The sequence below is a fragment of the Populus euphratica genome, unplaced genomic scaffold, assembly GCF_000495115.2.
Source record: "Populus euphratica unplaced genomic scaffold, PopEup_1.0 scaffold3392.1, whole genome shotgun sequence".
NCBI lineage: Eukaryota > Viridiplantae > Streptophyta > Magnoliopsida > Malpighiales > Salicaceae > Populus > Populus euphratica.
Window position 1 is genome coordinate 3887 of NW_011503221.1, and position 8362 is coordinate 12248.

At 35.7% G+C, this 8362-nt stretch overlaps 2 long non-coding RNA genes and 1 pseudogene across 4 annotated transcripts; 1 reads left to right on the forward strand and 2 right to left on the reverse strand.

The window, feature by feature from the left end:
• Positions 1–755: 755 nt before the first annotated feature.
• Positions 756–3886, reverse strand: LOC105119714 (uncharacterized). Of its 3 annotated transcripts, none has more exons than XR_841180.1 (4): positions 3798–3886; positions 2594–2702; positions 1445–2191; positions 756–1287 (listed from the first exon to the last, which is right to left on the reverse strand). It is a non-coding gene; the product is annotated as an uncharacterized LOC105119714 (long non-coding RNA). The 3 variants fall into 3 exon arrangements; XR_841181.1 differs by having other exon boundaries at positions 1445–1730; positions 1957–2702; XR_841179.1 differs by having other exon boundaries at positions 1445–2702.
• Positions 3887–3988: 102 nt separating this feature from the next.
• LOC105119713 (uncharacterized) lies at positions 3989–4708 on the forward strand. Its single transcript, XR_841178.1, has 2 exons — positions 3989–4080; positions 4120–4708. It is a non-coding gene; the product is annotated as an uncharacterized LOC105119713 (long non-coding RNA).
• A 356-nt stretch (positions 4709–5064) lies between these two features.
• LOC105119715 (probable GTP-binding protein OBGC1, chloroplastic) lies at positions 5065–6482 on the reverse strand (annotated as a pseudogene).
• Positions 6483–8362: the final 1880 nt, after the last annotated feature.

Below are 8362 nucleotides of genomic sequence, written 5' to 3' on the forward strand. Positions count from 1 at the left end.
TTCTTCCTTTATTTTTTAAAATTCAAAATCAATAAAATATTGACAAGCCGACCTATCCTATAAATCTTGGTTTTAAAATTATGATAAAAATTTTTTTCATTAAAATTGTATGGGATCTTATTAAAAGATTGTAAGTTACTAATTTTTTTATATAATGACCACTATAATATATGATATACAACGCAGAAGCTATATCACTTATATTTTTTTGTCTATAATTATTCACTTAAATTTATTTTTTTTATATTTATTCAATTTATAACAAAATTTTCTTTTTAGAATCAATAAAACATAACATTATGTTAACTTAATTAACCAACATTTTAATAATTATCCGATTGTGAAAACTTCTTAAAAAAATAACTTTGAAGTAGAATATTTCATTATATGTAGATGATCACAATCATAGGTTGTATATATCTTCAAATATGGTGAATTATTTTATTGATTCACAAAAAGAATTGGATAACTTTTTTTGAGAAACTATTTGGAAAAGAACAAATTTACCCCAAACTATTTGATCCAACAAACGGTTAGTTGGATTACCCATCCAGTGCCTGGGAATCCTGATATATTAGAGTTATCAAAATCGATTGCATCCAAGAAACTGAATTCCCATAATGAGATCTTCTCATGTAATTTCTTAACCAATCAGTTCGTTTCGAGTAATATATACTGACAGCAATTTCACCCTACCCTGAAAACCTGAGGAAGGAATTTTTTAGAATCGATCGTACTTGGATAAAACTCAAAGGTAAAATATTAGGTTTCAGGTTCAGAATGAATATTACCCGAACCCAACCTGAAATAAAAAATAATAATCTCAAATTTTGAAAAGATTACATATATAACAAGCTAATCATGTACTAAATAGTTATAAGTTTAACATTCAGGTTCGGGTTGTGGATACCCAATGGGTACCGAACCAATCAGGTTCAAGTTCATATATAGAAAATCCATACCTGTCCGAGTTCAAGTCAGGAATTTGATAGTAATTTTGGGTTCGGGTTTTGGTATGAATAGTACAAATCCTTATCAATGGATATACATTGTCATCCTATTGTGAAGGGCTGTACCGGTTGGATTGCAGCACCAAAGTCCTCCAGGGGCAAGAAAGCAGAGAGGAGGATCCACAACGGAAGCAAGTTGTTACATATCTGAATTCTTGTTCTGCTAGCTCTTTCCAATGATCGTTAGAGGGGTAACTTCCACATAAATTCAAGAAGAGGTCGACATAAAGATAGCATATCCATCTTTTTGTCACATCTACCATTTGCAATTTTGTAACTGATGAGAAGTGGCAGGAAATGGAAAGAAAATCGGTCTGACATAATTATTCGACAAATTCAGTCAAGGGGGTTACACAAGCATTATTTCAATTTGAGCAAGATCTATTAAACATCACCCCTGCAAATAATAGAAGGATAGATAACTAGATACTGACCTCTAGCATTTTGTGCTGAATCTATGATTTACGTTCTCAATCTCAAGTAATCTCATTATCAGACAACAGGATTGGGCCAAAAGAGCTTTGATCTCCACTTTCATTTGCCTTTGCTAGTGGTAACTAGCATCACATCTTCCCAGATGGCATATGTTTACTTTACATGGTTATTTTATGTAGCAACTGCTGAACATCTGTAGCAACCTGCATGCCTTCAGTCGGATGAAATATGCCGCAACCACGATCTGCCCAATGTGGAAAATTGCACATGAAGCTACTTCAGAGCCTGCAATGCAATTCTTCAACCCCTTAGAGCTCAAACATACAGAAAAAATTAACAAAGGATTGCTAAAGTGTGTAACCCAAAGTAATTTCAGAAATTACGCTATAGCTGCTAGTTAGCACCCAATAAAAGCAACAATGCCATTGGTATAAGAAAGTTGTACACAATGCATTGACAGTTATATAAACAAGAACAGGACACGCGAGATGGTTTTATGCTAGTGGCTCACGTGCAAATATTCAAGGAAAAGCTTTACTATGTCTCTGAAGAAGTCCTCTTTTCTGTCAAAAAGCAGAAGAGCAATAAATTGTGGTCACTTTGCTCCATGTAGGTATTCTATCATTATGGTCATGATACTAAGAAACTCAATCACTATACTCTTGGTATTAAGAACAGAAGGATTACTCCCACTCCATTTGGTAGGATCAAATGATAACTTCACATTCGATAGACCAATCAGAATTCTGCGAACAATGGACTAGAATAAAATTCTATAAAAAGATGACAATCATTAAAAGAATCTTCAGGTGGACATGAGGTTGGCTTGAGAAAAGAATAGGGCATCATGAGAAATATGAGTTGTTATCCACTTAAAAATTGGAATCTCTGTTGAATCAGTTACAAGCTTGTGGGCTTCAACAGAGGCAGTTAAGGACTCAAAGTTGATAATGTACCTTACCTGATTTACATGGTCTCGCCAATGTTAGTGGCAACTAACCGTGATGGAAGTTTGCATGCTAGAATCTATGAAAGAACATACTTTGAGTGCATTCGTGTCTCTGCGTGTGTACATGTGTGAGAGAGAGAGTTTAAGAAAGTCATGGTGAGCTAAGTTGACACATCAAGAGGATAAAAGCTCTACGCACCTCTCGAACAATCACAGAGTCACCTTCCTTGACTCCCATCTTCAAGAGTGGCTTGTTAACACCACAAGCCTCCAACACATGTTGGAATCTTCTCTCAGAATCTTTATATCTGTTCAAAATTATGCATTAAAAACTCCAGATGCAACACAGAGTAGAGACAACCAGGAGGAAAGGATGTTATCTGAAAAATATAAATGATGTAATCCACAACATGCCAGATGTAATGGAAACTGACAACAAAAGTATAGTCAAATGTCCAATGGGAAGCAATGATCACACACAAGCATTCAAGTTCTGGCAAATTTTGTTCTATCATAGAGTAGCAACTGAATCATTGATTAAATATGCACAAACATAATTGGAGAAAATGGATCCTTAATAGAAAATAGAAGCAATTGAATAGAACCAGGCTATTAAACAAGATGATGATTTTTTCCCAATCAATGATAACCAGGCAACTTAAATGCAAACAATAATACAGAAATGAGAATAGTACACAACCAAGGTTACACAGTTCCTGATGATTCTGTATTACAAACAAGTTTAATTCGTTCCAGCAAGGTTCTACTGTGCTTAATCGTTGTATGGATGCTAACATCCACAAAATGCTCATGTCAACTGAATTGGCCAAACCAGGTAAACAATGCAGGTTTGCGGTTTGGTAATCCACTGGCCAAGATAGAAAAGTGTAGAGAATTCAATTTGAGATTCTAGTAAAAATGACTGCAAGGATTTCGCACGCTCTACCTGGACTAAAACCTAACGTAGTCAGCATCACCTTGCTAGGTTACTGGAACATATGTTCAGACAGAAGACATATATGAATACATACAGTATAATCTGAAATCACATTTGGCAAGCAAAGGTGAGATGAACAAGAACATAATCAACCAAAGATGCTTACTCAAGAGGTGACAGAAAAATATAGTATAAACAGCCCCAACTACATGCCATGTATTGGATGCGTTGTCATAAGAGATTTCAAAGTCAATGATAAGAGCTCTTTGCTGCTTTTGAACCATATCAGAAACATGATTCAAATTTCAAATTTTCTGGATGGAACCAACCTAAAACAGATGAAAGCTCTTCAAGAAACTGTAGGAATGAAATAATGGATACGAAACATGTTTTTAAGAGCACAAGCATGACTACTAAGCCTTTACTAAAGTCAATTTAAAAAATAAATTAGATGTAGAAATTTGACCTTCAAACCCCTTATTGGCTTCATTACTTTCTTGCAGAAGCTTATGAGCAGCACGGATCACTTCATGTGTACCTTCTCTCTTCACAGCACTCGTGCAAAAAGTCTCGATCCCATGTGCTTGTGGTTTTACTTGAATAACAGCCAGTTCTCGTATGCCTCCAGAAGGTCCATTTTCTTGTAGGCAACTACATAGGTCTTCTCATGAAGCTCAGGACTCAACATTTCCAGCTCAAGACAAATAGAATAAACTCAAATTCTGGCTGCTGTGAAGAGCTATCAACATGTACCTAGGAATCCCAAACAATATAGACTCTATCAGTAGAAATATCAAACAAATAATAGGAGAGGATGATGCCCATCCAAAAGGCGACTATGAAGCCCATCCAAATGTCCTTGATGAAAAAGACAAGAAAAGAAAGAAAATAAGAGAACCATGGGTGAAGAGATGGTAGATATGGATCACATTGTTACATTAATTCAAATTATCATTCAGGAGCTCTGTCTAAGTTCGATGTTGTTTGATCAACATTACTCGGTTTTTTCATCTTCTTGTCAAATTAGACTATGCACCAAGTCACTGGTCCAATTGTCAGAAAAATATCATGCACATCACGTGATTTCCAGTGACCCAAAAGAACTCAAGGATGGAGAATCTTACAGAGCCAAGGCAGGACAGCATGACAAGCTCAAACTACAAAACTTAGTGTTATAACCACGGATCTGATAATTAAATTAGCTGTAGCTCATGATAGAAAGCCCGTACCAGAGCAGAACACCTTTCTGTGTCTGGTAGAAACTCTGACCTAGACCAAAACCCCAATGCGCTTCTTCAAGTAAACCTGGAAGGTCTGCTAATACCATTGTAGAATCATAATCAAATGAAACTACACCCAGGTTAGGAAGTAAAGGAGTAGAAGGACAATTTGCAAATGCCGGCTGAGCAGCACTTTGTGAAACTCGAAAGTGTGCTTTTCCCAGCATTTGGGGCACCCACTATTCCAACTTCTGCGACCAGCTCCAACCACCTGTTCATGCACGCCATTACTTCTTATGAGCACATATCAAAAAAACCTCTTCTAGAATATATAGCTATATCCCTCAAGCATAACAAACAATTGAAATTTAACAACTTTATTGTATTAACCTTGACAATATAATCAAACATAGCATTCTTAGTCATGCAACACTAGATAAACCAACTCCAGCACATTAAAAATGCAGAACGTTAGCAGAAAGATCAATCACTTTAATCAAAGCAAACCAATTGGAGTTCAAAATGTATATTATACTGACTTTTCACCATTCTCATGATCATGGCTTTAATCAAAGCAAAGTAAGATCAATCAAATTAAATCACAGTACTACAAAAAGTATCAATACGAAAACACCATGCCAAAAAAACAATTCAAACACTAAAATCAAACAATTTATAATACAATCCAAAAGGCAACCTATAGAAAGTAGCCCTAACGACTAACAGCGAAACACAAATCACGATTAAAAATACGCTAACTATTTCTAAACCCTCTTTTCACCATTCTCCACAATCTTAGGTTCCTTATCACTCCCACACTTCAACGCAGCATTCCCTCTCCCACCTCTCCCACCAGGCATGACCACAACAAAACCTCCTCATTCCCAGACTCCCAAACAACCATCCCCGCCGGCACTTTCACCACAACATCCTCTCCTTTCGCTCCATCCATGCTCATCCCTTGCTCATGGACCCCTCTCCCCGTCCTATAATACACTATATTCCGAAATGGCAACGAAGAATTCATTGAACCACCAACTTCTACAGAAGCATTCCATCCTCTACATCCATCCCCTCCAGAAGGTCCCCATTTGCACAAATTTCTCGCGCCGAAAAGCCAACACTCCATTCCCACCGTCTCCCGCTTTGACATAAATTTTCGCCCTGACAAAACACCGCGTCACAGCCAACAATCTCTCCTCCTTCCCGACTTCTTCTTCACCCTCAAAATCTAACAAATTCACATTTCCCGTCAGCAAACTCCTCCATAAAAGCTATCGCTATTACATTCATTCACAGTTTCTTCTTCTTCCTCCTCCTCGCTCTCATAATCACAATCGTCGTCTTTTCCTTCTTCAAAATCTGCATTCATTTCAAACACCTCAAATCGCCTGGAATCGACACTTAAATCACCATTCAGCCCATCGTGAGTCCTGAAACGCTGCGTTTCACGTCCATCGTCGAGTTTGACTGCATTAGAGTCGGAGAGCTTTACTTCTTTTGGTGCTTCAGATTCGAAATTAAAATACGGAACGGTTCTTCAAAATCTGCATTCATTTCAAACACATCAAATCGCCTGGAATCGACACGTAAATCACCATTCAGCCCATCGTGAGTCCTGAAACGCTGCGTTTCACGTCCATCGTCGAGTTTGACTGCATTAGCGACGGAGAGCTTTACTTCTTTTGGTGCTTCAGATTCGAAATTAAAATACGGAACGGTGCAGTGTTCTAGAGGATGGACGCGAGCCAGCGTCTTCGCCGGCGGCGGAAGTAATTGTTCGCGGCGGGGACTTGAATTTGGCCTTTTGAGGTTTGAATTTGCGGTTGCGATTGGTGTTAGGGTTTTACGGTGAGGCATCGTTAGCGTTAGGATTTTGGATTTTAGGGCGGGAAATTGCTTGGAGAGAAAAGGAGAAGGTAGTTACTTTGGACTATTATGGAATGTATAATATATAATAAATATTATAAGCATTTCTAAAGTGTTATAATTTCTATTTTAATTATTGTGTATTGTTTTACATATACATATAAATAGAAAAGAGTGGGCTAAATTAAAAGTTAACCTTCTAATTATTCTTAACTTGTATCAGAATATTTTGCCATCAATTTTTTTTTCTTTTCTTTTTTGTAGCTAGGTTTTTTCTCTTCTTTTTCTAAATGGATTTTACTATTGTTACCACTTACCGTTCTCTCAACACCAATAGTGTTGTCCAACCAGTCAGCTGATTAGTACTTAAAAGTGTATTTTTATCAAGGTTTTATTTTATTATTTCGCACTCGAAGTATCAATAACTCCTTAACTAAAGCATATTTTATAATAATATATCTAATAATATAAGATACCTTTAATTTATGGTAAATATTTATTTTAAATGTAGACCTATCACATAAATGAAAGGATTAATTGATGAATTTAAGAATTGAAATTGAAAGGACAAAGAAATGGCCAAATTTAGAAAAGAGATGCCGGTGTAGTCCATACCGGAACACTGTTCGATAATTGGATCATATCTGGAGCTATAGATCTCAGATTTAGGTCTACTTTATATGGATGGAAAGGTAAGATATAGGCCTACAACTTTCATATAGAGCCCAAGATCTAAAAATGCCATTTTTAAGTCCAAATTGTAGCAACAATAAAGAAACCCGACTCTGTCTTTCAACTCGAACACTGTTTAGTGTTTGACCCATATCTGAAGTTCTAAAAGTCCAAATGACCTGAATGTTTTACACAAGAAAGATGAGACACTTTCCTACAACTTTCATGTTTTCAAGTGGCTCTAATTTTGACATTATCAATGACGTTTGGCAGACAAGAGAAGATAAGGATTGTCACCAAGTCAAAAGTTGGTCACCCACTCATCAATTAGTCATCAAATCAATAGTTCTCATTTTTGGCCTATAAAAGGAGGCATTTGCCATGCATTTAGGCATCTTGGTTTTCAGATCAAGATCATGCTCTTGCTTTCTCTTTTTGTATTTTTTGTAATGTTTATGCTTTGCTTTCATTAATATCAAGTTTATACCTTTCATTTCCTTTCATTTACTTAGATAACTTTTATCTTATTTATGTTCTTATTTTGTTTATTTATTTTTCTTTCTTTCATTATGTCTAGCTAAGTTTATTATATCAAGGTGAAAAGGTTACACTAATGGTGTAAGAATAAGTATAGTGTAAACTTAATATGAACTTTAATGTTTGATAGTAACATGTTTTGTATTTGTTATCTTGTTCACTTTTTAATACTTTGCTTGTTGAATGAGTAATCTTGATTTATGTCGTATAACACTTGGTACAACAAATGCTTGACACTTTCATAGCCCATACTGTATGGTATAACCGACACCTGAGCTATGAAAGGAACTTGATTTGTTGTTAACATAAGTTATAATCATGAATGCTTGACGAGATTTATAAGTATTAACATTAATTGAATAAGATGACTAATGTAATCATGTTAACAATTTATAATCCGATTGGAACCTCCTATGTGTGGTTTCCAATTGACTAATAAGAGTTTATACTATACTTGTTTGACATACCATTAGTGGATCCTCTAACCTTGATATTTATTGTTATCGTTGTTAAATCTTTACGTTAATAGTCTATCTCGAAGTTCTCATCTTCTTCTTTTTCTTCTTCTTTTTCTTTATTATTATTATTGTTGTTATTACTATTATTGTTGTTGTTGTTGTTATTGTTATTGTTGTTGTATTACTGTTATTTATAATTTGTACAATTAACCTCTCTATGGTTCGACCCCGGTCTTGCCGGGTTATTTATTACTTCGACACTCCTACACTTGGGA